The sequence below is a fragment of the Nipponia nippon genome, unplaced genomic scaffold (genome assembly GCF_047370975.1).
Source record: "Nipponia nippon isolate SJK-2023a ecotype South Korea unplaced genomic scaffold, ASM4737097v1 scaffold_2, whole genome shotgun sequence".
Taxonomy (NCBI): domain Eukaryota; kingdom Metazoa; phylum Chordata; class Aves; order Pelecaniformes; family Threskiornithidae; genus Nipponia; species Nipponia nippon.
The window spans coordinates 34693977-34715896 of NW_028262336.1; positions in this window are offsets into that span (position 1 = coordinate 34693977).

The window sequence follows — 21920 nt, forward strand, 5'->3', positions numbered from 1 at the left end:
AATCAATGTCATTATTCAGTTATTTGTTATTCCAAAGAGATTACCCTGAAAGAATGGTAAGTGCAGAAAATTCATATCCTGATGTGTGTATGATGTGTGCATTCCTGCTCTGCCTCAATTGACTGACACATGGAACAAACATAAATTTCAATTTACACAGGTTGTTAGAGAAATGCGCATTAAACTGAAAGATGACCACATCGATATCGTTATGCTTGGATTCAGACCTGGGAGTGTGATTGCTTATTTTATTTCTCTACTGCCAAAACAAGAACCCATCGATGTGAATGTTATGCAGACATACTTAAGTCAAATATTAAAGAGCAAGTTTGGTGAAGAAACTGAAGTAACTGTACAACGTAAGTGATGTTGAAACATCTTCTCTGTGATGGTGTGGGGATTAAAGGGTCAGATCTCCTGCTCTTCACAAAAGCTGATAAATGAAATTCTTGCTTTTAAGAGATTCAAGTATTTCAGATAACCTATTTATAGTCCAGATATCACGTAGATTATGGATCTATTTTAAAGAGCCACTGCCCATACCCAGTTCCAGACTCAAAGGACGCGTTCTCTTCACCTAGAAGGAGGGTTAGGTGAGCTTCTTGTTGCAGTGCGTATCACCTTTGTACCCTCCATGCTGACTCTAAAAAATTGGCTTTCAGTGGAGACTTCTGTAGTGGCATCTGCAATACTTCTCTCTGGATAGAGGTGTGAAGGAAGGGTTCACCTCTTTTGTTGGACAACCCTTGAAAACCTTTGGCCCCTGCTTCCCTGGCCAGAGGCGGTGTGGATTTAGCAACACAAAGTACTGCAGAGATGCAGAGGCTGAGAGGGAAAGTAGAAATTGTGCAGAAGGATATTAATCCAAAATACAGTATCTGTCATGCTCATGGGAGTGGTAATGTGCTTGTTGCCTTGAGCTGCTATGAGGTGGGAGCTTTTCATGCAACATAGATGCTCCTTCTGCCCAGGTTAATACCCTGCCTTTGTAAAATGGTGGCTAGGACTAGAATTTAGTCTACGTACCTTTCCACCCTTACTACATGCATCTTACCACAGAGATGAGGTATGCTTACATGTGCTATAGGCCTTTCATTGCCTTTATCTGGCAATCAGGAAGCTTTCTGGTTTTGGCCTGTCAGTTTAGAGACTTTGGTTTCAGTGGACTGTCTCGTGGAGCAAGACATGGTGTGAGTACAGCTGGCAGACCAGGTCCCAATTGATTTCACAAAGTTGCTTGTGCAAGTATAAGGAGGACTGTGAGGGTTAAATTATGTACAGCTGCATTTCATGGCCCTTTTTCACACCTTGGCATGACTCCTTATTGAGGTACAGACTGGAGTTCTCTCCTCCCAGAACCTTTCAGGTACTTTCCACCAAGCAAATCCTCAGAGCTGCTGATTATGGGTGTCACCCATAGATCCCAAGGACCTTCAGAGAGAGAAAGGGGTCCATAAAATTTTCTAGGTAACAAATCTTTACTACATACAAAAACATTTTTAATATTATTCAAAAGTTTCAAAGCTGCCAAATAGTAAAATGCAGCTGTCGCTTAGGGCTCCAAGCTTTCTTACACCTACTTTTTACTGTTTCTAGCCAACATTTCTAAAATTTGTTCTAAATTTCCAGCTCTGTCTGCTCAGTCATCAACTGGAAAAAGTTCCACCTGGAAAGTGGCAGTGATTGTCCTTGGAGTTTTACTTGGAGTTGCATTAGTGCTAATTCTGGTAGCATTGGTTTACATCTATATGAAGAAAAGATCGGGGAAATATTTGGTTGAACCTCAAGGACTCCTGGGAAATTTTGCCTACAAGCACTTATAACAGAAGCCATCGGTTTCATTTACATATTTTGGGTAAGGGGAAAAATTAATATATTTTTCTTAAAGTTCTATGTTGATTGTTTATACTAACCCAAGATAACTCTACCCTCTCCTTCCCAGTGTCCATCACCAAATTCCTGAGCTCCTAACAACCTCTAATGAATCATCCTTTTAACATTAACATGTATGGAGTGGGGAATTTTCCCCATTGTACATGTGGTAGAGTGAGGCACAGAGAAACTTCTGTTCAGACTATCCACTACAGGTATTGCAATGATTCCTAACCATTGACTATGAAGAGAGACAGGATCCGAACTACTCAATGCTCTCTTATATTTTGATGACACAGCAAATGGACTGACTGATTTTAGCACCTATGGCAAGTCACCTGACTACACAGCCAAGCCCAGAATCATCCTGGTGGGCTTTATGCACTTGGCCAAGAGCGATTCACCTCATCTGAGACTTTTATCATCATATGAAGATGCCTCTTTCTCCCCAGTGACTGCAGAATGAGCCCAGGGCAATTAGGGTTCAAGCATGTGCAGGCTGATTAGGAGTCTGAAGGGAAGTGGGATAGATCTGGGCTATATGGACATGCTATAGGAGTCTCTGGTGGAGCAGGAATTTGATCTGGAGGCTTCTGAATTCAAGATTAATTTTTTTAATTGCTGGGTTATGAAGAAACAAATGTCTTTATGTAACAAATGTATAGCATGCTATACACAGGTGTGGTTTAATAGGAAATCAGTAATTGCATGGCCTTAACATGTTACTAGATGAGGAAAGGGAGACAAAAGGTTAATTCGGGCTGGAGTATTTGACTCATCTATTTTTGCCTATCAGAAATGGTTGGTTGGGCAAGGATGTGTCATATACTGCCATTGTGCCTTGCTCTTGATAATCCCAAAGTAGAGTCTGCTAAAAGCAACCATGGCATTGGACCAGACCTTGTGCTTTAGACCAATGAAGAGAAATGGCCTTTATCTGTTTTCACCACTCTTAGCTGCAGTCCCAGTGAAGCTACAGTCTGTTTTTCCTGTCGTGTATTTTTTCCTGCTTGGAACGTGTTGTTGAACAAATTATAAAGGTCAGTGTATTGCTGTACATATTTTCAGTAGGATTTATGTATTTCATCTCAAACCAGTTCTCCTTGTGTCTGTGTATTTTGTCTGTATGCCAATGCTCTGCATTCACGTCGAAGCACTGAATATCCTGTGATGTTGAGGTCCTGGCTTATGCCCCCCGAACAGTTCTAGTCCCTTGTCTTTGCAGATTATGTTATAGTTAGTTGGCATGGGTTAGAGTGTGTCCAGAACTGTAGCACGTTGTGGGACATCAGCAGACAAAGGACCTCAGCAGAGTGGTGGTGCACAAGCAACTCTGCTGTCTTCTAGGTGCAGCCAGTGTTAATTTTTTTTATACCTCCTTTCCTGGGCTACAGCATGGCTCCTGGAGGAACCTTGCCGAGGACCCTGGTTAAGCAGAAGGGTGAATCCATCTTATGTGCTGGCCTGACTGCAGAAAGGCTGATTTAGGTCAGGCTGTGTCATCACCCTGATGAGGGAAGTCACATCCAGCCTTGCTCCTCTGTCCTTGGCTTCGCAGCAGTGTCACTGTGAGAGGCCAGCGGGCTGTGCTGGTTGAGAAGGGAAGGCTGGACGAGTACCTAGGGCATCTTTGCACACAAAGTTGTGTTGGTGGTTTATGTTCCTGTCCGGAATATTTTTTTTTCAGGGACCTATGAAAGAGGGGTCTCGCATGACTAGCTCTCCCGTTCCTTCCATGTACTATCAGCTTGGCTGTCCTTCTGCTCAGGTCTGGAGTATAGAGTCACAGCCCACCTCACTGACGGAAAGTCAGTGTGATTCATGTTTGTTAAACTTATTTTATGTGGGTTTTAAACAAAGCTAGCTCTGGTGCTATATTCACTGAGCAGTCACTTGACAATGTATTCTGTCAGTAAATACAAGTTCTCCTGTGAGCTGTGTGTTGAAAATACAAATGAGTGCTCTTGCTTATGTTAATACTGTTTTCTTTCTTTTTTGAGGGGTCTACTTTGAATAGCAAACTCTCATTGTTAGTGAATCTTTCTGATGTCCTTGCAAATAATGTTGGAATAAAGACCACATACAGCAGGCTTCTACTAAGGAATCCTAGGACTTGTTCATGCAAAATATATGTAAACTCTCTGAAGAAAAGTGGTATGTTACATGATTTTCTCAAAAATGCTTTACAAATAAAATCTCTATTTTTACAATTTTGCATTCTGAAGGCATCTGCTGTTCTTGTTTTGTCATGTAATTTGGAGCCTCTTCTAGCAGGAGGAGGGGAGGGTAGCCAGTACTGTCAACAACAGAGCTAACCTGGATCCAGTAGACAATTGCACAAAGGGATGATCTCTTTGAGCTAGGTTAAACAAGAGAAGCTGGATCTAATGGATCTAGCCTTATTTTTTTCCCTACTCCAATAAAAATCCCCCTACCACCATACTGTGGTGTCTAGACTCTGAGAACTCTCTGAAAATGAGAGCAGGAGTAGCCAGAGCTCCCCTTTCCACAGGAGATCGCTTTGTCTCTTCCAAGTAGCATTCAGACAGGCTTATGCATATTCCCTATTCAGAGAGATGCAGGCCCAGCAAGTGGGACAGGGAAATAAACAGCTGATGGTAAGATACTCAAAGGTATCTAGGTAGCCGGCTCCTGCTGATCCAGCGGGATTTAAGCAGCCCCTACATCTTTGTGGGTCAGGGTCTATATGACTGAGGAAAGGCACTTTGCCTGTTTCAGACTCACCTTTTTTTCCCTGGAGCTGACTGACATTATTACCCAGAAAAAGTTGAGCTGCTCTGGCTTCAGGAGATCGATAGGGATGAGCTGGTGTCTGAACAGCAGAACTGCACAAGCCTGGTTTCCTAAGGGCTGGCATCCTGCATGCTCTATACCCCATCGCTGCAGCAACGCACCTTCCCGTCTCCATGACCTTTCCTGCCCCCAGTCCGTGGTCATTCCACGGTGCCAGCTTTTCTCCCACAGCACCTCTGGTCTTGCCTCCTTCCTCTCATCCTCTAGACCTGTTTGGCTGTATAACAGATGGCATAGTCTGGGTAATGGTTGAGCTTTCCCTTAGTGCAAGCAGTATTAAAAGCCTCTGATTTTCACCATCCTTCAGTGACCTCAGTATACTTGAGACCTCTGAGCCTCTCTTTGGAGGCATCTACATCGTTTCAAGTTTAGTTGCAACTGGCCAACATTTGCAGAAGTTTTTTGGAAGGTCAGCAGCTGAATAGACAGATGGGCTGGTAGGCTGATTGTCAGCTCAGTCACACAAGTCTTATCTCCTTAGGCATGCAAACTAAACAATACCTGGCTAAACATTAGCTTGGGAGTTACACAGTGCCCCCAAACTTTTCAAACGTGTCTCCCATGCTGGGGATCTCTCATGTGATTGCCAGCAGGGCTGCTGCAGAGCCTGCTGGGCAGCCTGGCTGTGAGAGGAGCTGAGCCAACAAGGATTGCTGGGGCCATCATCTTCTGGGATGTAGCACCAGACTTGGCCCTTGGGTGCTATTGTTTCCCACCTGAGAAGCAACCTGGAGCTCTCCTGCCTCATGTTTCACTGAAGCCTGATGTAAGCACCTCAGCCCTCTGTATATGTTTTATCACTTCACTTTGATATAGGTGGTCAGAGTCTCTCACCAGTTATATGGCCTATCATGCAGGAGGAGAGAAAAGTGTCTTCAAACAGAAGAAATTCTGTAGATACTGGTGCAGAGGGGAGGAAGGTTCTGGGACAACTCACCTGTGGGACTGATGGGATTTCCAGCCCAGGGGGATTCTCTACAAAACAGTAAAAATTAGAAGTAAATTGCTCAAGTTCATAAATGTGGAAGATAATAAACTAAGCAATAAGTGGACATTTAAAAATGTTAGAAAGCATATATTGCAGGACAGCATGAAATGTGTTAGTCTGAAAGTAGAACACTGGCCAGTGCACACCAGCCATAGCTTAATAGATGACCCATTTCTTGTAGAGACAGGAGGAACGTAGCCAGATAATGATAATACGTTTTGCTCATGTGACCCTCTGCAAGATGTGTCCTCTGAGTCTTTCAGCTGGCATTCAAATGAGAGTACCAGATAAGTTTCACCACATCTGTTAAACTTCTACCGTTTTGCAACCAAGATTTGGATGTTCCCTTTCTTGGCACTGTTAGCCTCCTAGCCTCTGAAGGGGCCCATGACATGTTATTTTTCCCATAAGTGTCGGTAGTATAAGTATCTAGAGAAATATTTCAGCTTGCTATATAGAGAATTGCTATGCTGGCTCAGAAGACAAGACCCACCTAACCCAGTATTCCAGCTCCAACAGCTTTCAGATAACAGGCAATCTCTCTCTTTATTGGGTCTCATCCTATGGTGGGTGGCATTAGCCTCTGCTGGTCAAGTTTTTAGTTAGCTTCTAAGTGCTAGTCACTTAAGCTACCATTCACTTCATGCATTTTGTGATCAAGGCCAAGGTCCTAGGAAATATTGTGTTCTGTCTGACTGAAACCGATAGCAACCTGCCAGCTGACTTCCTGGTGAGACTGAGGCCCCAGCCAGCCTCTGGCCTCTGGGATGTCATATGATGGCCCTGGAACTGATGAGATGAGACTGAAGTCTTCTGCCGATTTTTAAATAATGTCTCTTCCTATTCCAGTTGCTGTCAATAACCAAAAGCTTTGGTCCAGCTTCATGAGTAAGTTATTAGACATTGTGATGAAAATGATGGTGCTATGAAACCAGGACCATACTCAGCTGTTGCACTGCATTCCTGTGGGCACAGGCAGTTTGGGACTGGATCTAGCCAAGCTGTGGAAGAGCAGGTTGTGCAGTCACCATCTTCTATCCAACTGGGATTATGTGGGCTATGCTAGGAATTTCCCTTAGTGCCCTTGTCGTTGTAGACTCATGATGGAGAGTAGGAATTACATCTTCTTTAAAAGGGAGGAGCAAAGCAATAGGACATGTGCTCAGACTGAACAAGAGAGGCCTGGGAAACACCAGGAATGTCATCTCCTGCTCTCCTGCAGCCTGTGAGCCAGGTGCCAGAGGAAAAGAAGGAACTGGCTGATGAACACAGGGACGACACTGGGCCAGAAGTTCCCTCTGCAGAGAGCTGGCTCTGCTGCGTGCTGATACAGACTCTGAAGTGAGACACTAAAGGATCTAAAGACACTCAAGTTAGACAAAATAGCAACAAGAGGGGTCAAAGTTGCAGATGATCTAAGCCAATAGCATAGTGATGTGCCTTACGTAAGCTTACCTGCTTGCTTACCTCTTCTCAAACAAACAGCAAGAAAATGCTGTAGGACTTCAGGATATTGTCAGTATGTACTGACCTATAGACTAAGGAGTGCATGCATGCACTCAGCATGTCCTGGAAAAATGAACTGCAGGATTTGGGTCTGGGTAGGACCTTGGCAGCTGGTGCCAGGAAGCATGCACAAGCTGCAGAGACATCAGCCAGCCAGTCCCTCAGGCCCACATTACCTGCACATGATATTGCCTGGCTTGACTAAGGACTGCGGCTAGTCCTTGTGATTGACTTTGTAATAAGAAACCTGCTGACATCTGCTTCAAAGTGTAATAGTGTGGAAATAATCTAGCAATAGAAATATTACCATTGGTAATCCAAGCAGACCTTTGTCATTTATACTCATGAGAGCTGGGTTGTCCCAGAACACTGCATTCTGGGGACCCAAATCAATAACATACCTGTTTAGCTACCACTGACTGGATCAAGCTGGTGCATCTGCCTGCTGGAAACCCAGTTTCCACTTTATGAGCAGAGCCAGACAGCACTGCTGCTGAAAAGGGGTTGAGTTTAAAAATTTTTGCTGTATAAACATGCCCATCTGCCAGTTGTTTCCAGAGTTAACTGGTTCTCTTAAGGACTCAGTTTCCAAACATTCAAGAAATTTAGGGCTGTGCTCAACTTGTGGTTAGAAAGCTTGCAGTGAGAAACTGGGATTTGGCCAGCTCACATCCCCTTGGCTGTGTCACGGCCCCAGTTAAAAGTTTCCCCTGAGCAACTGAAGCGCTTCCATTACTCTTGCTGTCTGGGGGGCACCTGATCTTCGCATGGTCGAATATATTTGAAATTGTGCTAGAAATTGTAGCAAGAATAGATGTTTTAATTCAGAGAAATATAAGCTTTTGTTACTGGTGTTGTAAATGCCCTGTTCTAAGCTCACTGTGCTCCTGTGCTGGCAGCAACATTCATGCAGGTTAGGCAGGATTATAATCAACTTGGGATGCTTTTAGGAAGACTTTGTCCTGCCAGGGGTTCAAGGAGTTGCCTACATGACCACTCAAGTCACTGAAGACAAGTTCAGCTTACTCTTCTGCAGTTCTGTGCTCGTCCAGTTTGGGTTTGACTTGTTGCAGTGAGTCAGTGCAGCTGTGTGATCCCACAGCAGATGTGCATAGTTAAGCAAAAAAATCTACAGGGTTCATTAGAAAAGGGTGTGTGTGGGGGCACACCTCCAAGCTACTTTAGTGGCAATTATTCCCTCTCCTACACTTCCAACTTCATAAAGAAAGGTTTGGTTTTCTTTTAATGATGAGACTGAATGAGTATAGCACTACATAGCACTACATCTGAGCTTCCAAAAATCTTGTTAATACCTTGATTGGACATCGACAGAAAACTATCCATTCATGACGGTAGGTGAAGAAAATGCTGCACTGTGAAGCAGTAGCCACCAGATGGTGCTCCCTGTACCTGTATCAGCTGCTCCAAGCCCTGTTTGCACTAAAATCTTCCGAATTCCTGAATTTTTGGCTCAGTCTGCGGGACAGGGCAGCCTGGAAACTCACTTCCCTTTCAATGGCCTTTGCAGTGCTTAAGTGCACTTCAGTCTTAAAGCCATCCAAGTGTCTTCTTTTCCAGCACGTGAGATGGCACAAGAGTTGGGAAATGAATAAATTTCATCACTCTGAAGAGGTGACATGGAGCAAAGAGATGCTGGACCGGCAACGGGAGCTTCTGCTGCCTGCAGGTCACCTTGGCTGTGCCCTGGCAGCAGGCTCTGTGGCCGTGCTGTCACAGGTAGGAAGAGCCATGCAGCTCTCTCATTACACATGCAGTTAAGCTGATGGGGGAATTACAGTCAAAAAAGGAAGGGATAAAGGTGTCTGTGGGAATCTCAGTGTGATCCTACCTGTCTCTCTGAGCGCCTAAATACCAGCTTAAAGCATAGCCCTGAACGCTGTGAAAACACTCGAAGAAAAAAAGTTTTGATTTGTTTCCTCCACACACTCTTCTTCTGCTTGCTTTGGTATGTTCTGGGTTGGTGCAAGGTGAAGTGAGAACGGAGGGTGGCACCTCGGCCAAGCATGGAGCCAGTGCAGCCAAGGCGCAGCCACTTGCAGCCTGAGGTAAGGGACTGATGTGTTTGTTGGACTTTGCCACTGCAGTTGTGGCAATGCAAATCACTAACTCGTCGTCACTGTGGCCTGGTCTTGATAGCAGCTCCTGAATTTTTATTCATCTCATTGCAACAATAAACATCCTATTCTTCTGTTTAAGAGGCTAATTGTACACCAAGTACATTAAAAATCTTAATTTGATTTCTTTTCTCATTCAGAAGGCTTATGCAGCTTATGGACTCTTCATCATTTCAGCTGTTCCTTGTGGAGATTTTTACATTGGATTCACTGAATCAGCAACTTAAGTAAATTAATATTAAAAAAGATATACTTTTATGAGCATGGCCAAATTATCTGTGTAAAAAACACCCTACGAATCAAAAATGTAATTAAATATTAGCTCTCAGCTAATTAAAAAATGTGATATTCCAACTGTCATTTTCCTGAACTATCACTGAGGTCATTTCACATGTCTAATTATTTCTCTTGTCTAAGCAAATGGATAGCTGCAGAGTGCCAGCTATCAGCGAGCTTGCTTGCTCTTGAGTATCACATACAAGAGCCTGAATATTATGCCATTAGTTTTTCAATCCTAATTAGTGTTTACAGAAAGGATCCTTTTCCTTCACTTCTGCTGAACAGTGCCTAAATCCATGACTGGTCCGCACTGAAGTCACCCCTGGAACAAGGAAATAAGAACGCATGACTTGTAACACATGGCAACAGGAGGCTCTCTGCTTGCCTCAGGTTTGTCGCTCAGCCTATAGGGCAAGTAGTATGCTATAACCCTATAGCCATGCGCTAGTGAACAGCCCTATGGGGCCAAAGGCATGGGCGGTATAATCTCTCGGCTCTCCTTTCTGTCTTTCCAGAAGAAGTGAACTCAGGAAGAGCAGCTCACCCTTGGCCAGGGGTGGGGACCAGGGGCTGCCACCTAGCAGGGCTGTCCGGGAGGAGGGAGCCCTCCCTGCAGGAACCATGGCTTTGTCCCTTCCCAGAGATGCAGCTGTATTTGCTGTGTGATGCTGTGACAGGGATGAGGCCATTTGTCTTGCCTTGGGCTGGCCTCTGTTGTCAACAGAGAAAAATGAGCACCTTCAGGACACCATCCATCTGCCCTGTTTTAGATGTCTACTTCAGATGAGATGAAATCACCCAGAAATGCCTGTTTCTCTCCATTGACTTTGAAGGGAACCTAGAGCAACACCAACTCATAGACAGCTACATTATAAGAAAGCTGTAGGTGCTCAGAAGAGACCTCCCTCCCCAACCTTCATGCCTTGGAAGAAGGTACCAGCTTTGTCTGTCATGCCAACACCTGGTGAAGTGGGTCAGCAGGTCTGTGGCATTAAAGGTCTGGGCAAGGCACTATATAGTGTCATGGGGAAAGAACAGCAATTTTTGCAAGCATGGGGAGTTTAGAAGCAGCAGCAGCACCTAAGGGGGAGCCTGTGGCTCTGCAGGCACACAGCTGGCACAAGAATTTTTCTCTCTTTTCCAGGATTTTGCCAATAATAGCCCATAGGGTCTACTTACCACAGCACCTTTCATGACTGGTGTCTTTCCTCCCCTCTTTCCTTCAAGTATAACTGGGATGGAGGTCTCACTAACAGGACTTTGGCCTTGGAGGAATGTGTGGGATAGGACATACATCCCTCGTATCTTTCCATCCCACATCCCTCTCACCATGCCTGTCAGAATGCATCTTGACCCCAACGTGCTCATGTTAGAGAAGATGTGCAGTGGCACCAGCGCACTATTGCACGTGCCCTGGTCTCCATCGCAGTGCTGCTGCCTCCCATCCTATGCAGCCTGCACGGAGAGCTGCAGCCAGATCATGTGTATCAGCAAAGACTGGGCAACCCACGACCTAACAAAGGTACGTGCGTGTGCAGATTATGCAGGAGGAGCGAGGAAGACAGAAAAACAAGGATTAAAGCAAGGGCAAGCTGAAAATTCCTTTAATGATAACTTGTCAGTGCATACTGGTAGAGCTAAGGAAATTAGTTAAGGAGAGTTGTGACTGCTTCACTCCTTCATGAGAGATCACTGGCCAGCCTTGCAAACTCGTTGTGCCTACTGCATGGGGCCCTCCGAGCAGCGAGGAAGCAGGGATGTGTTATTACTGTGCAAGCCTGACAGGAGATGCCTGTTCTGATTCTCGCTGCTAGCAACCTGCCTGCCTCAGACATGCAAGCTGGCGGCAGCAGATGTCTCATCAGACAGCGTGATGGAAACCAGATAAACCCTTTCTCCTCTTCTTTTGTATTTTGTATGGGCACGAAGCCTTGTAGTTGGCCTGTTATTAAAAATGAGTGTGGTCACACTGCTCTGTGAGCAATTTTGTCAATTCTAGCAAAAAGTGCTGAAAAACTTAGAAGAGAGAGTGATTTTGCAGTTTATGCCATGCTTGAAAACTCCTTTTTCATTTTGTTCAGTCTCATGCTAGTAACTGGTTCCTGCTTCGCTATAACAACTCTGTATTTGCTGGGTTGTCCTTAATGCCTTTTGCAACACTATGGTGCAAATGTGTGCAAGGTGTATTTACAGTTCATTTACAGGAAAATACGGTCTAGGCTGTCACTGCCAAAAAAAAACCTAGCAAAGGAAGCTCTCGGGTCACTGTAAAGGGCAATCTGATTTTATTCTGCTTGTGCAATGTCAGAAGTGATTGATGTCTTAAATATGAGGAAATGGAGTTTCCTGCTTTGTCCTACAGCTTGTATTGCAATTGTCTCTGTCTCATTCTCTTTTATTAAATGATCTCTCCATGGGTAGCTGGGAACAGTCTCCCTTTTCATTCTCTACATTGTACAATGCAGTTTGTAATTATTTCATGAGGACTTTAATTAGTCTTTCTTTCATTAAGGTTACAAGCACCACATTTAGTGATTTTTTTTTTTTTAGTTGACTACTCAGCTCTTAAAAGAGCTGGGGGAGTTGAGGGGCTTAGAAGAAAGTGAAACGATTGTCATTTCAGATCAAAAGCATTACACGGGAAAACTGTCAAAGTCAAATGGCTCTGCAGGATCCTGTTTGTTTTCCTGTCAGCTTCCTCAGACTCCGGCCGGGGAGGCTGCGGATGCTGGCCTTCAATCCACCGCGCCAGCTAGGCTGACAGGGAGCTGGGCAGTGAAAACTTCCATCCGTGACTTGCCTGAAGGCTCCTTCTTTCCCTAACCCTCTTCTCCTCTTCACCTTCCTTTCCCAACAAAAAGCTAGTAGGCTGCTACAAAACTGGAAGTATATCTTGAATAAAATGACGCTGAGACGTTTCCATCCACTGTGGGGTTACGTTGTCGTGTCCATCAGGCCTGTCCTCTTCTACTCAGAAAAGTTACCTGAGCCAAGTTTGAGGAATTGCTATGTTAGTTCAGGATGCCCAGGTATGTGTTCTTGCCCTTAACAACACAGCCTGCTGCCACTGAGCATACATTATACCATGAGCATATGCATGCATGGCTGCAACAAGCTTCTCACCAAGGGTGCTCTACATCTGGAAATTCCAGATGTCCACAGTACATGCACAGATGGCGTGGAAAGTAGACCTGAATGGTTCAAAATAAAAAAGGAAACAGAGGGATGCTTGCTGTCCATGCACTACACAGAGTGCACCTTGGTGGAAATAAAAGTAGAGAGTTTTTAACATGGGAGATGTGCTGTATTCTGCAGCTATCAGTAGTGAACCAATGCTGGAATTTTTAAAAAGTACCAATTTGGTAACATTTAAAAGCATTGTGCACAACATAGAGTCGCTAGGTACTTTCTGTCTCACTGGACTGGAAGCCAGTGGTTGCTCAGGGACCACTGATGCCAGTCTGCCTGTTTACAAGCAAGAAGAATCCCAGTAGTGCTCTGTATATGGGACAGACCCACTATGATCCTGGCATGACTCATAGCACTGCAGAAAATAGCAGAGTAATTAAATAAAATTTGGAAAGGGGCTGCATGGCGTGAGTAGATCAATGAAGACAAAGAAGTACTTTTTGGGCCCTTAGGATGGAAGATGATGCTCCATAGCCCTTGCTGGCACTAAACTTGTAAATCATTGGCCTGGATAGTTTACAGACGTGATTCCTAAAAATATCTCTACAGAGAACCTTGATCACGTTGAATAAAATTTGGAGTCCTGGGGAAATGTCTTTATTCCTACAAATGTTGCACCAGAATTCAGAAAAGGCCAGAGCAATGGCTGGATTAGGTTGGGGTCTGTGACACCAACTCAAGGCAAAATAACAGAATGGCTTTAATAATGAATTATAATAGCAAACAAGATGCGTAATGCCATGCACTGAGAAGACTGTCCTTTTCTGAGTCTGCTCTAGCCAGGTCAGCCCTTTTCTATGAGCAGGTACCAGACTGATTTATGAAAATATGTGCATGCTCACATGTGATATAGCTACATTCGTGTGAGGTTTGACTTAGTATCCTATGACAATATGTCAAATACTGTAGAATATCATAAAATAAGATAAATAGTTTAGCAACTGGTAAACTAATGTACCTCATGGCAGTTATCACTGGGGAAGCTTCTAATGGGCATGTTTTGATTAAGATTGCACTGGAGATAGCGTTAGGCTTGAAGTGATTAAATATTTGCATCGGTGATTCAGAAGTAAATATAACTCCTCCGCTGATTAAGGTGTGTGACTTATGCAGAATGGTAAACAAAGAGGCTAGAACTGTTGTATGCAACGATCTTGACTTCTTGATAAGCTTCACCCATGTAAGTGAAATGTATTTAAGTAGTTGACTGCACAGATGCACTTTTAGGAATAAGGAATGAAGGTCATGCCTACAGAATAGGATGCCGTATCCCAGCAGGAATGGACTCAGAAAAGGATTTGACAATCGAAGGATAAGCAAATCAGCATGAGCTCCCACAGTTACGCTGTGGCCAAAAAAGGTTAATGGGATGCTTGGATTAACAGTGCATAAGCAGGGCAGAAGTAAGGTAATGTTAACTCTGAACATGGCATTAGTGGGATCAACGCTGGAATGCTACATCCAGTTTTGGCATCAACTGCTCTAAAGAGAGGCTGAAAAGGTATAAAAAAGAGCCACAAATGATTAGAAGGCAGGAGAAACTGCCTTACAGAGAGCCCTAAAGGGTTCAGTGCATTTAGCTTATCAAAAAGAAGATTGGCTACAACTCGATTACTATGTCTAAGTATCTACCTTCTTGGGACTGGGGGAAGGAAAAGTACCAAACTGTAAAGGGCTTTTTAACCTGGTTAATTACACATGTAAACAAATAGTTGAAAACTGGAGTAGACATGTAAATACTCTACAAATTATTTTGCAGCAAATGACAAACTGGTAGAATAAACTATTAAAGGTAACCATGCCCTTCTTTGATTTGGTACCTTCAAATAAAGCCAGAATACCTGTCCAGAAGAGAGTTGAACATTACCAACTCCCATACAGGGTAACTGAGCAAGACTGAAGGACCAGTGACATACAAGGCACCAGACTAGCAGATATGGCCTCTTAGTCTGACATGTGTCAGTCTATCAATGGGCAAATGTGTATGAATTAGGAAAGGTTCCTTGTGACCGGCTTTCATGTCAGGCCCGCGGACTGACAAGGAAGTCAGGCACTACTGAACGCTGTGGCTGTGAGGTTTGTGACGGTGCCAAATTATTTGCGGGGTTCCAAGTGCCCCACTCTCAAGCCTCTATTAGCTGTGCCAGGAACTCCAAGGAGCTCATCTCTCCAAGGTGACAGACTGTCACTCTGATAACCATGACAAATTTGAGTGTAAGTTCAGGGCCTGCAGTATGGACCCTTCACGGGTAATGACAGCTCTGCTTCCTTGGGAGGTTTCCCAGTGACCAGGCACCTTTTGCAGAGCGCATCACACTCATTTCTTGTTTCTAGATGTAATCTTGGACAAAAGCATTACCAAATATATGTAACAAGCATGTACTAAGCTTACCAGCCCCTACTACGCTCCTTTCCGCATGTAGCCCTGGTAGTTGGCTGACAGAAGTGTGTTAGTGCTTTGTTCCCTGTCAGTCTCATGTGGGCTACCGGAAGGAGCGAGTGGGACAACTTTCCCAATGCCTCGTTGGTAACTAGACAGTTTTGAGTGGTTTTGTAGCTTTCTTCCCCTGCGCTAAAGCAGGACATGCAACTTCTCTATGAGACTGAGACTCCAACAGACTGGGTTTGTTGCCTGGGAATCATGGTCATTACCTTCCAGGCATTTCAGTTGCTGCAGGAAATAAATGTATACATCTGCAAGGAGCACCTAGGAAGGTTCACGTCACTTATAAAATGATCTTTGAGATGTGCCAGACAGCATGGCCATGTGGAATAATCGAGGTTTCTCTGCTGAGTCTCACATCTCTCAGAAAGAGTCTAAAATCTCAAATCTTCGGCGCTTCTGCTGCCAGTCATGTACAAAACCACCTGAGGTGGACAGGGTTGGGAAAAGGACTGTTTTTCCTTCTGATGTGGATGGTTAGGGTGCTTTGCTGGCAGGCACAGTAACTGCTCTGCCTAACCTGGAGCACAGGGTTTTATTTGGAGTCTCCTGTCCGTTGTAGAAGAGCTGTGCATCTTGAGGTGAAACTCTGGACTTCATGAAGTTGTTCCACTTCATACAGAAACAAAGGGGAGAGTGGCATTCACACCCCTTCCCCAGTTGGTGTTTAGTTGCATTTCCAAAGTGCAACAACCGCAAGGGGAGAGACACCCAAGGCTTTCCCCACAGAATACTTAATTTCAGTAACTCAGACCTTGTCCTGTCCCAACAGGCACATTCAAAACCTTTCTTGAAACTGAGCAGAGACTGAATTTGAAATTTACTTTTCAGGACCAGGATGAGTGCTCAGTGGCAGGGCTATTGGGTGTAATGGGATAGGTGCTGTTTGCAGCTTTCTGTGAGAAGAACATGAGTTGGTGTCATGGCTGAGAATCCCCTTTGGAAACAGCTTTCAGAGACTAAGTCCAAGTCCTCCAGGCATGAGTCTTTCCTTGGCATTTCCTTCTGCCTAACTTTTCTTGCTGATGTCTGTGTATCCCATTCCCAGGTGCTCGACTCCCTCGCTTGGCACTGTACAGGGAGCCTAAGCTGGCAAAGGATTTCAGAAGATTGGTGCCATGTCTGATTTGCAAGTTGCCTTGTGAATTGAGACTGCAGTCTTTTCATCAGACTGTGAGAATATTTTCTTCACCTAATCTGCTCACAACGGGTTTGCTGAAGTTTTTCAGCTTGGCTACCGCTGCATGAGTTCTATCGCTTTCTCCTTGTGCCCAGACCCCGAGGCTACAGTCTGGGAAGGTGCAGCCTAGGGAGACATGATGCCTAAAATCCAGCTGCTCTTAGCTGTGATTTCCAGCCACTTGTCTGAGCAATGTGTCCTCATGTCTGGTTATAACGAGGGCAGTATGATTTGAGGGGGACTGCACTGTAGGAATGCAGAAATATGTCTGAAATAGGCACTGTGCTGGGGACCTTTTCCCTAGAGCCCTTGTCTGCTTCCAGCATGATATATGGGTGACAGAAAAATTTGCTATTTCTCCTCTCATAACTGAGGGAAACTAAACTTGCTGTGAGCATGCTATGTTGACATCAACTGAAAGTAGTGAGTTCATATAAATTATGCTCAGTCTCTGACAAAATAACTCTATTTGTTTGAGCAGGAAGACTGATGAAGTGTTTTCTTGCTCTTCTAGCATGTCTTGGGATCAGCTGGCTATGACAACTGAGGGCTACTTAGATACAGACTAATGGACCACCATCTCTTGCAGAGCTGACCCAATCCATTGCACCTACTATTACTTCTTTCCAGTGTTATCTCCCTCAATCTGCTTGAGGCAAAACGCTCAAATAATTCCCTTGCATCAAAGTGAGCACTGTACATCCTACTGATTCCCATGAGCACAATAGAGAGTAGCCATAGAAATGAATTGCAGCTAAAACTAGTTAGAAACAGGTTGGTGTTTCGCTCTTGAATTTCTTGCCTTTGGATCTCAGAAGAGGGACATTTGAGTACCCAGACGTCAAAATACTGATAAAATCTCATGTGAAATAAACATGTGAAGCCTCTTGTGTTATTCCTGGCAATGTTATGGTGTAGGAACACAGCTTGGGTGGTATCCATCTCTATAACACTGGCCATGGCTATTCCAAGTTAGGTGTCTCGAGCCCTCCCCAGTTGATAGGGAAGCCAAGATGGATCCAGAATCTATCCCAAATCAAGGTAAATATTTAAGAAGGAAAGACTGAATTTTCTTTTGGGGATGCCCATTTCTCTCCAATGACTGAAAGAGAGTCTGCACGACTAGCTTAGATACCAATTTTCTAGGCAGCTAAAATTAGAAACGAATCCCACCCATTACACAGAGTATACCTAACTTGAAAGGAATGACTGATTATGTTCTTCAATATTAAACAGATCTGAAGGCAGATCTGTTTAAACTGACTGATCACATTCTTCTCAAATAGCATTATGTGAGTATTTCCAGTATAGATAGGGAAGTACTAATGTCATGTACAAAAAGACATGACGAAATTGAGAGGGGTTATGACTGTTGTTCCAATAAATTGGGAAGGGAAACAACAGGAAGGGAGAAGAAAAATGTGATCTAAGTCAGGGATTTATTGTATTTTAGTAAGATGATGCTTCAAATTTCCAGCCCACTGCCACAAAGTACTGGAATAGTCTTTTTAGTTGGAGACTGGGTGCAAAGCTGCTAATAACTTCCTAGTAGTAAAGGAAAGTTTGATATTTCACTGGTGGTTTGTTTGATACTTCACCTGAAAGCAAGATGTATGCTGATGTCTTTCAAGTCCTAATACATGGGAACTTAAACAGAGAATAATACCTCTTTAGTTAAAATAATTCTCTTCCACTAAGATACTGATTATTTTCCCCACTATGTTTTCCTTTTCTCTGTCCTGCACAATGCAGACTCATGGCTACTAGCCGCCAGAAACCCAGGCCCTCAGCCTTTCTCAGGATCAGACCGTAAGTTTTTTCTCAACTTTATCTTCAGGCTGTTCAAACCTACCGATATTCTTTCTGCTCTTATTTCACTAAACCTATGGAAATAATTGGAGTAGGGCAGAAGAAGAGAGAAAACATCCTTCAGAAACCATCCAAAACAGTGTATATTTTCAAACGGCAAAGTGACACTCCATCTGGGATAAACTGTTGTTGTTTCGTTTTTATTTAGGTCAATAATTGTGTGAGCGTTTCACAGTGGGATATGTTTCTTTGTGCTCTCAGCTCCTTTGACTTTTTAGGTAGATTTAGAAACATAATTCTGAAATGAAAATCCCAAATGTTTTTCTTTGATAAACTTTTTTTTTAAAAAAGGACATTTTTCTCAAAAGCTCTTTAAATCTTTTCCATAGAATTCCTCGAACTCTGCCCAGACCAGCTTAAATGAACAGCAAGTTGTGAATAGTTAAAGCCGAGGGTTTTTTTTAATGACAACTCCATCTAAAATATTTTGCCTTTTATAGTTAAGACTTTCCTTTTTCTCATCTGCCTCTTCCACACTTCTCAGATGAACTTTTCCTACATGTTGTATCTCACCAGTTAAGTCCATGCTGGCCTCCGCATTTCCCCAGGCTATACCGCTTCTATACATGAACTAGTTCTTGTACAGAGACACCAGAGCTATCAGTACTGCACTAAAATGCCTCCCGTGGCTGTGCTGTAAATCTGCCCTCTCCTGCTGTCGCTGCATTTCCACTTCACCCTTCCCAGTGCATTTCTGCTTGTGATGTCCTTTTTCTTTCCTGTGGGCTGCACCAGTCTACTGTCTGTAATGCTTACCCTGCTGTAAAGCCTGGAAGCTACTACTATTTCCTCATCTATTTTAGGAGTCAGAGTTTTGTCCCTGCCTGCTTGTCCTCACCTTCATTTGTAGCTTCCCTTTTTTTTTGTCCTGGATTTTTTTCAACACCGTTTTATCTCTCTCTTCTTTTTTTTTTTTTTTTTTTTTTCCCACAGAGTTGTGTTCTTGATCTTTTTGCCTGCAGGGACCAGGGGATCACCTGTAAAGTTAATGGAAGAGTTAATGAGGGAATGTAGGAATGCAGGAGACTGCTATTTTTAGCGTGCTTCATCTTATGTAATCATTTTTTTCCTGTGTGGTATCAAAATAGATACCAAACAGAACTTGGTTTCTGAGAAACCTGTTTTACGTCTCAGTGTTTTACAAGAAGCTCCCTTAGATACTGATACTGCGGCCACCATGAAAAAAATTAGTCCTCAGGATCTGATCATGTACTCTTACTCAGGAGAAACTCTCGTGGAAGGTGATGGGAGCAATCCTTGAGGCTGCAGGGTCGAGCCATCACTTGTCTTCGCATCATGCCTAATGTCTGTGCCTCTGCGCCACTTCATACAGTGAAGGGTAGTTTTTCACGTACACCGTTAAAAGCCGTATGGCAAATACACGGTTGAGCCCGGACTACTTCAGCCATAATATCGATAGAGAAGCCATCACTTTGTTGATCAGGAGCACATAATGCCACATGAACGTGGTGCAATGTTCCTCCTCGCACGCTGCTGGCCTGTGAACGAGGGGCAGTAACACGACCTAGCCGGCGACACGGGCAAGCCCAGGCAGGCAGCGCGGGCAGCCCCGCAGCCGACAGGCAGCGCACGCCTTCCCGCGAAGGCTCGACTCATGAAAGGCACAATTCAGCCCTTAGTACCGTAAGCTGCGTACAGGCGAGCTAAAACTTTTAATTGCGCAGCAGATTTCAGTACTGTACATTTAAGTTTCGTTACAGCCTTTATGTTGTTTTCCTTGCTCCTTCCCGAGCCTTTAAAAAGTTAGAACGGAGGATAGTAAGCATCGTGCTGGGTCTGTATCACACATTTGCTAAGATCAGTGATCTCCTGCTCTCTCTCTGTATCCTGCCTGTTCCACCTCACAGTTAAAATACATGATGTCTTTAAGCAGTTTGCTTTACCCGTAAATGCCTTAAACATATACAGCAGTATTTCACAGCCCGTTTCAGGTCCCGTAGGGAGATAATGCAGCCTTCTCAATGTTTCTAAGGGAAAATAAAGGAGACAAGTGTGAATAAATTTTAGGTGCCATAGACACGTGCTCCAAATCAAGTTAATTAAAACCCTAGACCCTCACTGGAAGAATGCTTCCTAATTTCTCTTTATTTCTAATATTGGGAGATAATTGTATTTCAGATTCATTCCCTAACACAGTTAAAGCCTTCAATGAGGACTTCTGGATGGGCCCATCCATGTTTGGTCTGGTATTCCACAGCAGGCAGGCATTTCTTCCTCAACACATGAGTTACAAGTAAATAATTTTCTGCAACATCTACAGACTGAATCCAAGTTCAAGCTCAGTGAGTCTCCGCACTCTGTTCCTTGGCAATAGGATGTAGCGGATGGTAAAAGTTCATATGTTTCCAAGGGGGAGATTTCTCTCATGGAAGAGGTATCTACTGAGGGTTATTAGTACATTCAGGAGCGACAACTACGCCAGGAAGTCCTTGAGCTACAAACAGCTGTAGGCTGGGCGAGTACCAGGGAGACGTCTGACACAGGACAGCCCTGTGCCTAAGCTCTCCTTTGAGCATCCGTCTCCCGGCCGCTGCCAGGAGGGAGGGTGCTGCAGGAGACGGGCCCCCGCCTGACCCGGCGCAGATGTTCTGTGCAGCAGCGCTGTGCCGCCTGCGGTAAACACCCCTCCACGGCTCAGCAAGGATAAAATACTTACCTGCCTGCCAGGGGCTTTGTGAAGATTACCTCCGTGTCTGTACAATGCTACGCGAGCACCAAACGTTATGGCAACCTCCCTGGTTAGAAGATTCCTCACAGATTATGAACTCGTGTATGTAACGTTTGGTAGACGCTTTGAACCCAGTTCCCCTGCTATAGTTTGTCCCCTCTTCCTGCTGCTTCCAGAGGAACAGAGAGGGAGCCTCAGCACAAGCCAAAACCAGGCCCAGCGTGTACGTAACACCAGCGGCACTTCGGACGGATGGTGGGTCTTCCAGTATCTAGCTTCTTGGTGAACTGGTTGGGCAGAGCTTTCTGCCACCGGGTAGCCTGGCTAATGAATCGAACTCAAAACCTAGTCACGGATCTAGACTCAAGTCAGCAGCGCCAACACAACCCTGACGGCATGTGAACACCACCCATGGCACTTCATGGGCAAGCGTGTGGTTCAGGCCCCGTCTTTGCAGGGCCTTGCTGAAATGCAGGCCTTTGATTTCAAGAAAAAAACAAAGAAAGATGGAAACCCAGTGACAACCTTTATTTATTTCTGAACGACAACGGCTTGCTCAGCTAACAAAACCAACGGCATGCGAGTCCCCGGGCGAGAAGAGCCGTCCCCTCCTCACGCAGGCGGGATGGCACCCGGCGCAACGAGGTGGTGCTCCGGCTCCCGGTCGCCTCGGGGAACGCCACCCCGGTCCCCGCGGGGCGCTCACGGGGAAGCCGGGCCGCAAGCTGTGCCAGTTAGGGGCGGGGAGGCAATGCCCGGCAGCTCTCCGCCGGGACGTCCCGACCAGCCGCCTTCAGCGGCCGGTCCCCCGGAGAAGCCGGAGAAGCGTCTGCCACCTGCTCCGGCAGAGGGAAAGCCACAGCCACCCGCGGGACGGGACGGGCCGTGCCCACAGCGGGGGCGCGCTGCCCACGGCGGAGGGGGGCCCCTGCGGGCCGGGCCCTCCGGTCCCCCGG